Source organism: Sinocyclocheilus rhinocerous, unplaced genomic scaffold, assembly GCF_001515625.1.
Source record: "Sinocyclocheilus rhinocerous isolate Xijiao unplaced genomic scaffold, SAMN03320098_v1.1 scaffold1155, whole genome shotgun sequence".
In the NCBI taxonomy this organism is placed as follows: Eukaryota; Metazoa; Chordata; class Actinopteri; order Cypriniformes; family Cyprinidae; genus Sinocyclocheilus; species Sinocyclocheilus rhinocerous.
This window is the reverse complement of record NW_015629044.1, coordinates 140,849-156,576: the sequence shown is the minus strand read 5'-3', so window position 1 is coordinate 156,576 and position 15,728 is coordinate 140,849.

Genomic DNA, 15,728 nt, shown 5'->3' with positions numbered 1-15,728 from the left:
CTAAGGTAAGGAGCCAGGTCAGTTAATACACATATGTAAACAAAAAGACCAGACACTGAGGTGGTGATGGGAAGGTGTCTTTATACTGTGACTGATTGGTGCTGACAGGTGAAGTGCATCAGAATTCTGGTGACTGTGAACGAATGGGTGGAGCTGAAGGATCTGGCGTTGCAGGTGACACTGTGACAGATGCATGATAAATACAAAAAAACAAAACAACAACAACAACTTTGATTTCTAAATCTCTCTTTAAATTTTAATTTCATGCTCTCAGCCAGTTATTTACAGCTCAAAGCACATTCTGGTCAATACAAAGCAAGCTTATCCTTATAGTGAACTGGTTTTTAATGTTGTGTGGTACATATTTGCTTTTAACTTTTTTTCCATGGAATTTGAGGATGATTGCCTTAGGGCTCGACAATAAGGACTGCCCGATGGCCCTGGTTGACCGATTTCTCACTTGCCCAATAGTGCCACTGCTGTGTCGTCACAAAAGTTCATAATTTGCTTGTGTTTTTAAGCCTTGCCAATTGAAACATTCAAGCAATTTCAAAGCATTTAAATGCAAGAAGACACAAAAAATAACTCCATTCAGTACTTGCGTCCTGTGTTCACCGTGTACAGTGCGCACACAAAGAGTCGCATCTCTGAAAATGCACAAGCACCTAATGGAGTTATCTTTCATGTATTCTTGCGCTTTAACGAACAAATACACCTTCCCAGTTTGAGCATTCAAGCGATTTTAAAGCATTCAAGCTGCAAGAAGACGTAAATAGCAACTCGATTCTGTGTGTTCTGTGTGCACACCGCACACACAGACAGCCAATTCTCAGGCAATGTGCGAGCCCCAAATGTAGTCTCTTTCTGTGTCTTCTTGTGCTTGAATGGACAAGTATGTACAAATACCCATCTTAGCGAGTATCTCTATGACTCTCTCTCCTCTCCATCTGTAGCTGGTGTGTGGTGAGCGCACTGGCGCCGTTGTCCTGTGGCTGCCGTCGCATCATCCAGGTGGATGCTGCACACTGGTGGTGGTTGAGGAGAGACCCCCCCATATGATTGTAAAGCGCGTTGGGTGTACAGCAATACACAATAAAAAGCGCTATACAAATGCATCATTCATTCATTCATTCATTCATCCTTGAAAACAGTCGGTTATGTCTTAAGTGAATGTAAACAGTTGAGAAAGATTGTTGTATCCATGCATTTTGTCTAAAGTGATTGCGCCTAATGACCGGTGCCGGTGAACATGTTGGAATAAGGGCAAGGAAAAATTTGAACCACTGGCCCAAAAAAAATCCTTAGCGTTGAGCCTGGTGCATGTCATGGCTTCTTCCATTTAGATGTGATAATGTCATGTGGATACATAGTCTTTTCAGAACAGAAGATATGGAGAGTGTGTTCTCCTTCCTATTGAGGCTAACAAGTCTATTTATTTACACATTTATATGGTTAGTTGCATTTTATTATTTGCATTTATCATTGTGTTTTTCCTTCTCTCCTCGACTCAGAATCAGAATACATCTTTGACACGACCCACCAGTTGAAATCTACTGCCATAATAAGATTCTACTTGGGTTAATGTAGAACTTATAAGCTGTTTACATTTTGCTTAGTATATTGCCAGTATTTGCAGTCATTTACCTTCTGGTGTTGTTCACAGTCCACACACATTTTTACTGGACACTTCGGTACCTCTTGACGTTTGAAATCAGCACATTTCAAAAAACGTATTTTACACCAAATGTATCTGCACATTTTGTTGTCAAGGTTTCATTTTATCAGTAGTGTGCATGAGGGAACTCTCACCCTTGAGATCAGTGGTGGGTAACTCCAGACTCTCTCTCTTTCACACACACCCTCTCTGTCTGTCACACAGTGTCTCTCACTTTCCTCTGCGAACTCTCTCTCCTTTTCTTTTTTCTCTCATCTTGTCGCTTTCTCACTCTGGTCCCTTTTGACTCACCCGGTTTGAGCTGATAAGCACCTTGTCGTCTCTGTCAGGCCACCCAGGTGCCGTAAAGTCCCCTTAAAGTATAAATGTGTGTATGTGCATGTGAGAGACTTTGTATTATCTGCGTGTACAAGTGTGTTTGTAGCAATTCATCTCGAAACTTCTCATGGTAGTATTTTTTCGTCTTCAGGGAGTACGAGGTGCTGCTGTCTCACGACCTTTCTGTCCTTTCCTGAAGGTGTAATACAATCTTTCCTGCTTTCCCTGCCTACCGTGCTGAACTGCCTAAGGCAGTGGCTCTACAACTGCCACTTTGACATTTTAATTCTGATTATAAAACAAGTTTTAGTAACAACCGGGATGAAAGCAGAAGAGTTGGCAATCTGCTCTATTTCCCTAAAGCACTTTGTGACTACAGGGCAGGTTTGGACAGGAAGAGAAGAGTGCTGCTAATTTTGCAGCGCCACAGCTCACAATTTTTATTCCTTATTTACTTGTTCTATTTTTTATTTTTTATTATCTGTGTTTTTTGTTCTGTCACTGTCATTCTGTTACACTGTGGAAGCTTCTGTCATGAAAACAAAATTCCTCATATGTGTAAACATACCTGGCAATAAAGCTCATTCTGATTCTGATTCATTCTGATTCATCTTCAAAAAGATGAAGTGCTGTGAAAAATCGCATTGCCATCTCACATTCTACTCTTCAGAAGACAGGAGTGACATTTGAATAATTCTAATCAATGCCACATCATTGTTCCCCACTAAGTTTAGAGAATGCTCATGCCACTCAGAGTAATTTGTGTCACTTGGGGTTAGCGATGGCTGACTTTTTATTCCGCCTCTCCTCGGTGGCCCTCCTGTACAGCCTGGGTGACTTGTTCCTCTCTACTCCACTGGAGAATTGATACCGTAAATAGCCATAATAGAATTACGGCTGTAATGGAAGAACAAACTACTCTCTGTTTACTTTCCCTCTGAGTCCGATGGGTTGTGTGCGGGGCAGGGAATGGTATGACAGCAAGTGGGAAGATACAGGTCGGTTTAGGGGAATGAACACCAATCAGAGCTTGCCTCAATATCTCTGCAGGGGGAGGAACGCAAGCTGGTTTCGTTTGACTTGCGTGAGTTGCAAAATCTACTAGTGGTGTTGGTGGCCTGCCAGATTTCACATTCCTCCACTTGGTTTTGTTTGTGTATGTCTGTCAAGAGATGGAGGAGGTCATTCGTCATCTCAATGGAGTTTTCAATGCTGATTAGCAACCCTGATTGGACGATTAATGTGATGCATCAGGGAGCGTGCTGGAAAAATGTATGCCATGTTGATCTCATAATTAACTTTATTATTAGTATGTTTTAAAATAGACAGGTATAGCTCACCCTTATATGCTTTTTAATGACTTTTTACAGGCTGCAACATCTGTGAAGTCCATTTTATAATGGGGTTGGATTATTGCCAGATTTCAGTAAGGCAGACATGTTTTCAGAGACAGATTTATGAGGACACATGCAAACCGTTTATGAAGAATGAGAAGGGAGATCATTAATTTATTAATTTGCTGATTCACTTGCTGAAATTACTGCGAACTTTTTCTGAGAAATATGACTTTGACCTTGTTTGCTGATTTTTCTCAGACTTGTGTTTTATGTTGGTAACACATATTTATTAATCTAGGTTTATTAATATAGATTAATGTTTGGGGTCAGTAAGTTTTTTTTTATTTTTTTAAAGAAATGTATACTTTTATTCAGACAGGATGCATTAAATTGACCAAAAGTGACAAAAATACATCTATATTGTTATAAATAATTTCATTTTAAAGATGAAAAATGAAAAAAATTTCCCCTTTTCTTTTTAACTTTTTAACAAACTTTTATAATTTGTAATACAATTTCACAACATTACTGTTTTTACTGTATCATATAAATGCAGCCTTGTTGATCATAAGAGTTTTTTTTCAGAAACATTCAAGAACATCATATTGACCCCAAACTTTGAACTGTAGTGTACATATACTATTGTTCATTATTTAATGCTCATAACAATTTAATGTAAATTTACACAACTTAAAATATTAAAAATGTATAGGGATATGTAGAAATCAACATTAATCAAAGATAATGAATGCTGTAAAATTATTGTTCATTGTTCATATCACATGAAATGCATGAACTAATGATAATGAATAACAACCTTGCTGTAAAGTGTTTCTTTCATTTGTGACAGTGTATTGAATAACACCTAGTGTTATATGCATGGACTACAGTTGTGTAATGTGATTACTCCCCATTTTTAGCAGGATGTAGGGGTGCTCCTCTCTCTTTCTGGCAACAGCATCTGCGCTATGGTTACTCTTCTTTTGCATTGGGGCAATGGGGATCAGCTGACTGTGGCATTTGAACATGTAAGATGCTAGGTCACACCATCTGATAGTGGGTTGGTAGATGTGTGAGCTCTGGCTTACTGTCTCTGATGATGGACGATTAAAGACAGTACAGAGAGTGGGAATAGAACCCAAAAATAGATGCATTGTTTGGTTTGTTCTCTGAACAAAAAGAACAGCTGTAGACGCCCCTTTGCTGTGAATATTTCATGAAGGCTTATGGCTTGGCTCTAGTGCTGGTACCCTGTTTAGCAGAGGGGGTTGCCTAGCCGATGACAAGCAGAGCCTTTTTACCTGTTTTCTATTTTAGAGAATTGCAAGTCCAGTGAACCTGGAAAGATTGGCTTTTGGAAGGCCACAGAAGGAACTACTCAAGAAACTAGCAGTTTATTTTCATTCTTGAAATAAGTGAATAATAATACCAAATCCAAAGTCAAATCCAGCTTAATTTAATCTTTATTTTTCCTGAGGGGATCTTAATGGTGCCTATATCCCATTATTTAAATCCATCAAAATTTTTTAACTGCTTTTAGTACACTTCAAGTCAGTGTTTCTCAGGGGCTCACTAGGGGGCCTCTGCAAGCTTCCAGGGGACTCAAAATACATATTAAAGTTATTTATGTTACCAGTCTTAATTAAAATGGTTAAAAAACATATTTTTATTACATCATAGCTTAGATAGGAGCTGAGATGTAATAAAACTGGATATTGTCTAGGACAAGGTGAAGGTGAAGTCTAATATTATTAATATTATTAAAATTTCTACCAGTTTAAAAAAGTTTTTGCCGTTCTGCTTTTATGTCACTAGTGGTTACACACTTCCCTTTTTTAGCGGCTTTGTATGATAATAGATGGCCCTGTCCTTTGTGTAAGGTGTACAGCACTGAATCTACTGAAGCCTGGTCCTGCTTTGCCCTCTCTGTAGATCCAGTAAGCACTCTTTGGTGTGTGACTCCAAGCGTGCACCTCCAGGTCATGGTTTATTACGTCTTTCAAGATTTAGCAGAAATTACTTCTAGTGTCCCAAAGGTAAGGCCGTCTAGAGAGATCTCACCTTGTCGCTTGAATTAGTCTGTAGCACTTACCACTGGCTTTCCTGTCAATATTCCTTGCTTGAGTGGTCATTCTGGAATGTATTTATAAAGAATGGCAGCAGTGGGTTTGAAAGGATCAGCTTAATCCATGGTGCTTTGTGTAATAGAATCAAGAGCTGCTATGTGATGCCTCCTTTTTTAATTGTGCATACTAGACATGTATTTTTATATAAAAAAGCATGGTTTATTTACTGAAATGAGGATAGGGATTGCATGCTCAATTATACACTGCTTTGATGTAAATGGTTAAATTGATCTCTTTGCAGTTAAGGTATAGTTGAGAGCTTCTAACCACATATAAGCTACTTGCGGTTTATCACACGTGCCCAGGCAGCAGAAATGTGTTGCATGCCTGCAGCACCACGGACAGCGCCACTTGCTCTCTGTCCATGGTGCTGAAGTATACGCAACAGCTTGTGCAAAGTAGGCAAATATACTATCCTATTACCCTCTCTCGCTGATTAAACTAACGGAGAGAAGTATAAAATAGCAATTTAGTCATTTATCTAAAGTAGTCTTTGCACAGCCAAGTTAAATATGGACCATCACATCAGCCTTAAGCTTTGTTTTTGACATGACAGGCATTTTCATTTATTTTTTAAAAATCTTTTAATGTTTCTTTGCTCGTTTCATATTCAAAACATTAATTTCATAACCCTTACTTCTGCTGTAATTCCTGTTTAATGCTTAATGCAGAATTAAACAGTCTTTGTAAGTGCTCTTTTTCTTGAAATGTAAGCCACTTCAGATGCAGCATTTGCATGGCATTGCTGTGTAAAGACGCCTTCACAATCTAATAAAATAGAATGTCTGAAAAAGCACAATTTAAATATATTTCTTTTTCACCTGGGTACTGATCGTTTTCTGGCATTGATTTTGATTAGCGAGTCGACTTTCGCAATTCTGTCTTTCTAAACGCAAGAGCACACATTGTACATAACGAACGGCACACAGTTTCTTCATCCCAAAGACACATACGCCTTACATAAATCATAAAAATGGACAACAATCCATTTTATGAGCTACCTGCGCTCAGCACTGTCTCTACGTTTGTTTCGCAGGTGCATATAGGATTTTCTCGCTCGGCATAATGTCACAACGGCGTGCCACAACTCTTCACAGCGTGTTTTAAGATTCGTCGAACGCGTATCCCCCGCACGGTAATAGTGTTTTTTTTTCTCGCTCATCTTCTCCCGTATATTCTTTTAGACGTGGCAGTGGCACAGAAGAAAAGGGGAGTTGCCGGTTCACACTGCTCGAGAGCAAATCATTCATGTGTGTGCACCGAACATGCCCCGTCTCGTGAGACGCAGGTGAAAGGGACTCTGAACTCGCCAGCGTCAGTGCGCGCTCACATCCGCGTCGCTCAGTTGGAGTTCTTCTCCGCAGTTCAGCGAGCGTGAGACAATGCGAATTCACCTGCTGGAGCAGTGTGATCACGCTGCGGGGGTGCCGAAGTTGATAGTTGAATAATAAAATATGAGTTTCGACTCATAACGCTTGGAATTAAGGACACACAGCGTTTTATGTGGATTATTGAGCGTGCAGATAAACGAGAAACATCCCCCAGCAATTGAAGCAAGAACACTGAAGGAAAGGATGCAACTCGCACCCTTCCAAACCACCAAACCCCTCGACGAAACCGGTTTTTTTTTTCCTTTGGGAATATATGCGCAGTGTGGAAAAGGATTTGGGAAGATTTCTGCACCTATGGGAAATAAAATCCAATTTCGATAAGTAATAGGAGGGACCAGTAAGTTAAAATAGCAGACGGAGGTAATAGCCTACATACATACGGTCAGACTACTGAATCCTATTTCCCTTCCAGACAAATCGGTTGCATTCTCGTGTCAAACTTAAGGAGTAGACACCGTCGGAAAAAATAGAAAAGAACATCAACGGATAACAGCGATGACTTGGATTTTCAGGATGTGGGAGTACAGATTTAATTTATTGGTCTAAATGAACAAATCGATTGTCAAAATACGTAAAAGACTCAGCTCAGAGTTTGGCTCGTAATGTAATTGGCTGAAGGCAAGTCATTTTGTGGACGGTTAAGCAGAGGTTATGTAATGCAAGAACTGAGAATGACGTTTCCTTGTCACAGAGCTGCAAGCTGGAATTTTGCATCAATTTGATTAGACGCCTTTTTCGTATAGGAGCTTTCTTAAAAAAAATCATCGTCGCTCTTTTTTTAGTGCCCTGCGGCACGCAATTTTGATGTCAGAGAAGGTAAGGCAACTCCTTATTGCAGTTAATGTTTCATGTATCAATCCCTTTATTATATAGACACGGTCTTTTGCTCATACTGAATATATCTGGCACTGCTCAAGTACACCCTGACGATAGTTTTTTTTTTTCCTCGGGTGAAATACTGTTCGTTGTGAATCTTTGTGGAACATTTAGTCTCAAATCCGTTGCAGAAGTAACGCGGAGCGCTTTTGCTTCTGATTAGAACAACTGAGAATCTGTCTCGTTTAAATGATAAACTAAACACGCAAACATTTTGGATCTATTAAAGTCAAGAATACGATGTGAGGACACTTGTATGGTTGCAGTCATGCCTTTCTATGGTCTTACAGAAACTTGTAAGATAAAGAAAAGTACCTGCTTAAACAAAACAGCAAGACTCTGGCGTTTAATTGTCTGCGTTGTGTGTTTCTGACTCTGAGGTGCCTTATAAGACGGACAGTCCCATTTCAGCGCAACAGTGAGAATGGAAAAAATCTCACGCTGTGCTAATTTCACAAGTTAGATTAGCTTTGTGAGGAGACTGCGGAGACACCGGTTTATGTTGACGCAAGTGTAACAGCAGGAATGTTCTGAATATTTTTGTAGCTTTTGTAACACCTTTAAAAATTATATTTTTGCAACCGTGTTTGTGAGCGACAGTGCGTTGGCTCAGATCGTGCCCATCACTGACCTAGGCCACCTGTCAGACGAAAGCTGCATTGTCACAAATCTGCTTGTTAACAGACGTTCCAGGATCATTATAGCAAACATGATCTGCGAATGTTTTGAGACAAAACATTTACCAAGCTACATCATGTCTTGTGATATTGACATCTCAACTGTTCTGACGTAAGCTATTTCACAACTACGTTGTCACAAATGCTAGGCCTACTGTACAAATTTTCTTATTTAATTAATGATTTTCTGGTAAATCCCCTGTTTCACCTGTAATTAAAGTAATTCATACTTTTTACTTTTACTTTTAACAGTACTTTTTAACAGTAAAAATACAATGTAAGGTAACTTGCAGTTAACCATGCAATTACCAGATTTTACTGCAGCTTTTTACTTTTTTTGTTAACATGGCATTATTTACGTTCAAATATTGTTATAATATTGTTTTTAGAAGTCAGTTGCCTTATTAAAGGGTTAATTCACCCAAAAATGAAAATTAGCCTGTGTTTTACTCACCCTCAAAGCATTCTAGGTGTATGTGACTTTCTTCTTTCAGACAAATCCAATCGGAGTTATATTAAAAATTGTCCTGGCCCCTCCAAACCTTTCAATGGGGGTAAGCGGGTGTTGGTTGTCAACAGTTCAGAAGACGTGAAATAAAGTGCATGCATCCATAATAAAACGTCCCTCACATGGCTCCGGGGGGTGAATAAAGGCCTTCTGTAGCAAATCCATGCATTTTTGAAAGATAAATATCCATATTTCAAACGTTATAAACACTTTTTTCTCACTTTCGCTGACAGTGGTATGCGGAAGACGTTCCGGCAGTTGACGTAGCACGTCGACGTTGCGTGATAAGTGCCGAACGCAGAGACAAAACAAAACAATACGCCGTTCATGAATTAGAAGCACAAAATGAAGATTTGTAAAAGAAAATGTCGGAGGATTTCGATATAAGCCAAGAGGAGACTGGTTTTCCTTTGCTAAAGTAAGGAAACTTTGTTTCCTTTGCTCCTGCATTTCTCAGAGGCGCACGCACGACGCATATGTCCTACGTCATCTGTCTGCATGTCTTCCGCGTACCACAATCAGCGGAAGTGAGAAAAAAGTGTTTTTGGTTCTCGAAAAAGGCAGTCCGGTACTAAAATCGCTCCCAGTTCCGGCGGTGCGAACACGCCAAAAAGTGGGTAGTTCCACAAATAGTTCTGGTACTATGAAAAGATTCCCGCGGCGCGAAAGGCCCTAATGAGGGTAAGCGGGTGTTGGTTGTCAACAGTTCAGAAGACGTGAAATAAAGTGCATGCATCCATAATAAAACGTCCCTCACATGGCTCCGGGGGGTGAATAAAGGCCTTCTGTAGCAAATCCATGCATTTTTGAAAGATAAATATCCATATTTCAAACGTTATAAACACTTTTTTCTCACTTTCGCTGACAGTGGTATGCGGAAGACGTTCCGGCAGTTGACGTAGCACGTCGACGTTGCGTGATAAGTGCCGAACGCAGAGACAAAACAAAACAATACGCCGTTCATGAATTAGAAGCACAAAATGAAGATTTGTAAAAGAAAATGTCGGAGGATTTCGATATAAGCCAAGAGGAGACTGGTTTTCCTTTGCTAAAGTAAGGAAACTTTGTTTCCTTTGCTCCTGCATTTCTCAGAGGCGCACGCACGACGCATATGTCCTACGTCATCTGTCTGCATGTCTTCCGCGTACCACAATCAGCGGAAGTGAGAAAAAAGTGTTTTATTACGGATGCGTGCACTTTATTTCACGTCTTCTGCACTGTTGACAACCAACACCCGCTTACCCCCATTGAAAGGCTTGGAGGGGCCAGGACAATTTTTAATATAACTTCGATTGGATTCGTCTGAAAGAAGAAAGTCACATACACCTAGAATGCTTCAAGGGTGAGTAAAACACAGGCTAATTTAAATTTTTGGGTGAACTAACCCTTTAAAGGGGCATTCCCACAATTTTTGTATTAGCAATCACATTTGTTTGATTTTATTGAAAAAAGTTAGTGTCCTCTTTTTGTTAACAATTATGAAAGTCTTGGCCTGAAGACATCTATATGCCAACGTCCAGTTATAATCATAGCGCCACCAGCTGGCAGCAGGAAGTTTGGCGCATATAAATGACTTTGACATATTCCTCTTATATTTACCACTTTAAATGCATATTGCCCACTCTTTGCTCTTTTCCAAAAGCCACCGGGTGGCGGTGAGCCCGGGTGCGAGGGCCCTTTCATCGCTGCTTGCAGCTTTAATTTGTTTTTGTTTTTTTTTAGCATTATTTAAGGATAGTTGCTGGAGTGGCTTATAGGCTGCATCCCCACCATACAGAGTCCTGGAATTACATTTTACTCAGTGCTGATAATATATTAAATATATACCATGTGGTAGGCTATATGATTTATGCATGCATGAATCCTGAGAGACAATGAGGAAGACAGAGGGAGAATGTGCGAGAAACGGATGACAAGATGGGTTGTTAAACATGTAGGGCGACTTAGAGTTTGCAGAGCAGGCTCCCGATACCATACAAGAGAGAACAAAAGAGTGTGTGATAATCTAACAGCCAATATGGACTGGCAGAAGCAAGACGAGAGGGGGGGGAATGAGGAGGCCTTGCTTGAGTGCTCTTCAATTTGTAAAGTCTGCCCTCCCTGCACACAAATATACACATGTGTACACTCACTGCAGGGTCTTTTACTTTAGTCAGGTGCTCTTCAGCTCTCTCAGAGAAAGTGACTCTGGACAAATCACTACTCCAGAGTCCAGCCACCCCTGATCCCTTACCCAAACCAAAAAAAAAAACACTGCAGAATTCCCTCCTGACCATGCAGCTGTTGTGCAAGTTGTTATTATTACACAAAGCACATTCTATATTACCTGGAAGAGATGTCAAGTGCTTAAGATGGATTAATACCACATTTCTGGTCAGTGGGCTGCTATGCCTGGCACATTGGAGTCTGAATTCCCCAGCGACAGTAAATTCATAAAAGCACTGTTTCAGCGCCTCTCCTGCTCTATGTTGTGTTGTTGCTGAGGGTCTTAATAACTGAGTGAAATTCCCAAGGTTCATGGATAGGAACACACTGAGTTTCAGTATGGTAAAGCTGGTTGTGTTTGTTGCTTAGTTGACAGGATGTGTGTATGTGCATGTGTGTATTTGTCCTCCAGCGTGGCCACACTATCAGTGCTGCTGTCTGTCTGCGCTCACACCTGCTGAAATTCAGCACTGCCTCTGGGTAAGTGAGGTTACATTATGGAAACTGTGAAACCAAGTCCAGACAGATTTATTTTGTTTGTGTGTGTTTTTAAGCATTTCAAAGGCAATAAAGAAATAATCTGTCATTTGCATTAATGAAGCAGGGTTAACACAGTATTATACAGTATTATACTACGCCGCTGTTGAATGCTTGAATCTGATTGGTTGGCGAACGTTCTAAGTAGTTCCAGGCAAGACTCGACACCATTACATGTTCATATCACTTTGCCAAATGATTTCAGTTACTTCAAAGGTCCTTACAGATTACTTCAGCTAAATAACCAAAACCCACAACAACACTGGCCAAGCAAATAAATATAGTAAGCAACAAGATAAAAACACCAAATTATTTCCATGTTTTGCCACAAAATTGCATTTTATTATGTACGGAAAGCATATTCTATTTCTCTTTTTCTCTCTCCCTTACAAACGCACACACATACAGTACAGACACACACTCGCACACACGGAAACATACACGTGCACAGAAACGATTTTATTCGTAAAATAGTTTAGCAACTTAAAAGCTACTTGTCATTTCTCGCTAGCGAGGTAATAACTGCACTGTTCTTGAAGCAGATGAACTTACAGTTTTGTTATTAGTAAATTTGTTATTGACTCTGGTCCATTGAATTATTAGAAAATAATCCGCACATCCGAGGTGTAACGGCCTCTCTGCTTGGTTTCGTGGTCGCATTACCACCTCGGGTGTGCATTATTTTCTAATAATTCAACGGCCCATCGTCAATTATTCCTTACTTATTATATACAGTAAATACCGTTTTTTTAACATGAGAGAGAATGAGAAGATCATAATCAATCCATATTATTTTAATATGGAGTATTTAATGTACTGTATGTAATAAGATTTATCATGGTTGGGTGATCAAACCCTCCATAAACATTTTTTTAAAAAAGATATACTTTTTATATGATTTATGTATAAAAGTTTGGGATCAGTAGATGCATTAAATTCAATCAAAAACGACAATAAAGACATTTGTTACAAAATATTAAGTTTTGGCATAAATGCTGTTCTTTTGAACTCTCTATTCATCAAAGAATCCTGAAAGAAATGTTATGATTTTCACAAACATATTAAGCAGCACAGCTGTTTTCAACATTGATAATAATAAGAGATTTTTCTTGAGCACCAAAATGTTTTTTTTTATTGGTCTTATGAAGTATTCTAATTTGTTGAGATAGTGAATTGGTGGGTTTTTGTTAAATGTGAGCCAAAATCATCACAATTAAAAGAACCAAAGACTTAAAATACTTCAGTCTGTGTGCATTGAATTTATTTAATACACAAGTTTCACAATTTGAGTTGAATTACTGAAATAAATGAACTTTTCCACGACATTCTAATTTATTAAGATGCACCTGTATTAGAATTATTTCTGAAGGTTCATGTGACACTAAAGACTGGAGTAAATTCAGCTTTGCCATCACAGGAATAAATTACATTTTAATATATATTCAAATTGAAATTGGCTATTTTTAATTAAAGTAATCTTTCACAATATTGCTAATTTTTTACGGCAACCTTACTGCAACCTAACAAGAAAAATCAATCTCAAACTTTTGGACGGTAGTGTGCATTAGCATGTAGTATTAGAAATATCTAGTATTATTTTTTTGAGGGTAGTAAGCTGTTTCGTGTAATTTATATGACTGTGGCAGTACTGTGTATTTATGTACTGTAGTTGTAAAAATATTTTTTGTTTATTTATTGTACTTCTAAAAATTGCCTTCTTTATCTTTTTGCAGTTGTTAACTTGCCATATAACATATTGAGATTGTAATCTTAGTTTCGAATGTAAAGCACAGTCTAGAAAACAGTTTGTCTTTCTCTTCTCATCTCTCTACTGTGATGGTATGAGATTAGTGCTGTGTTTAGCTGCAAAATCTGTGAACCAAATCACACCCTTCTCTTTCTTAACTGCTCCTAATTGATCGAATTAGGAGGCAGCAAATGTGAAATATTCCTCTCGGCTACCAGCTGTTTACTCTGGAAAGTAGGCAGCACACTCTGCATACAGAGCAGCTGCAGGTGCTGCTAGAGGACCTCAGTGAGAACACTGACATCATCTGCCTCCATTCAACTGTGGAGGGCACGAGATCCCTAGCTGCCCTCTCACCAATCAATTGTACCAGTCTCCTTTTATTTTTCCTTTCAAATTATTTTTGGTAAACTAAAATTGGACATTGCAGCTCCAAATAACAGGTGTTTTGTGAGACATCTATGATTATTTCAACAGGGCTCAAAATGGTCAGTTATAATTGCTAAAAAAATAGCTAAAAAGGTTAACAGAAGTCATTTTTTATTAGAGTTGACTGTTTGAAGTGGTACGAGTCGGAGTGTTTGTAGGTGGAGCTTCGCTAAGTGACAAAGTTATGCAAATGAGTAGTGCTGTGACTACCAGAGGGGGTGCAGACAATGGATCATGCATGATCTGTCTCCTGTCACATACTGTAGTGAGTGTGGGCAAGATGGAGGAGACGTTAATGTTCCTGTGAGTGATTTCACTGTTCTATATGATTTGTCTCTGCCCACATGTAGCATTATTTTTTAGTGTTGTGTGAGAAAATCATCTTTTTATGAAATGTTCTGTTCACTGTTGTAGTTTACATGCAAATCTCTCCTTTTCAGAATGTTCATTTTTAGAAGCCCATTGAAAACCCATTTATTTAAAAAAATAAAATATTTTATTTATCAGCAATACGTCTCATTGGTGAACTGTAGTCATAAGTGTTATTTATCATTTTACTTCTCCACCACATTTTGCCATGGATGATTCTGTCTCCACTACTTTATGAAATGGCTTGTGCAATGATTGAATGTAATAGAGGAAGCATCCCCAATTGTTATGCTGGACCTTATTTTGTTTGTTTGAGTAATAAGGAGCAGTGATCCAAATCACTTGTTTTCAAATTATTTTTGAGTGGTCATTGTAGTTGTCCTCAGCATGGGAATGCAAAAGCGGAAATACTCTCAGAAACATGCACAAAAACCCCAAATAGTTGACTGATTTTACAAAAATCCTGTGACCAACAGTGGAAGTTGTAGGGATTCAAATTTAGATATGTCCCAAACACGTAATTAAAAAAATCAGTATGTGATAGGTACACCTAGGGTGGTCACAAAATTCCAATATTGAAATATTGATATCATGTTAATACTTCACATAAGGGAGTACTGTAAATAATCCTGTGCCAGTAACAATCTGCTTGACACTCCTTCTTGTTGCACACCGGATGAGAAGCGCAGCAGCACGCCTATAGGACAACTCACAGGTATCGCACACCGGACATGTAGTGTTCAGTTCAAGACAGCAGTCCAAAACAGTCAATCTAATCAGCAAACAGGCAAAAGTTCACTTCAGTGAACAAAGTGGGATCCATGAGTTTGATGTTAGGTGTTTGAAAAAACAAAGCAAATGGAAAGAGAAAGCCCTATATATTATTATTTCTATCTCGTAGAAAGACAAATTTTTGCTGAAAAATGCACAATATGCAATTTTCCAGCCTAAGGTAAAGTCATGATGTACATTAAAGGGTTAGTTCACCCAAAAATGAAAATTAGGCTGCGTTTTACTGCGAATCCAGTCAGAGTTATATTAAAAATTGTCTTTGATCTTTCAAGCTGTTTAATGCCATTCAGCGGGTGTTGCATTGCTTCATGCAGTCCAAAAGAACTTAAATAAAAATCGCCCATCCATAAAAAAAAGTGTCTCACACGGCTCCGGGGGGTGAACAAAGGCCTTCTGTAGCAAATCGATGCGTTTTTGTAAGAAAATATCCATATTCAAAACGTAATAATCACTTTAATGTAGCTTGCGCCAACAGTTGTACACAGAAGCAGTTCCGGGAGCATGATGTATGAGTTCAGCGTTACGCATGCGCAAAGCCGACCTCATACGTCATTCCCCCGGAACTGCTTCTGTTTACAACAGTGAGCGCAAGCTAGATTCAAGTGATTATTACGTTTTGAATATGGATATTTTTCTTACAAAAACACTGTGATTTTGTGAGCCGTGTGAGACACTTTTTTTTATGGATGGGCGATTTTTATTTAAGTTTCTTTTGGACTGAAGCAATGCAACACCCACTGA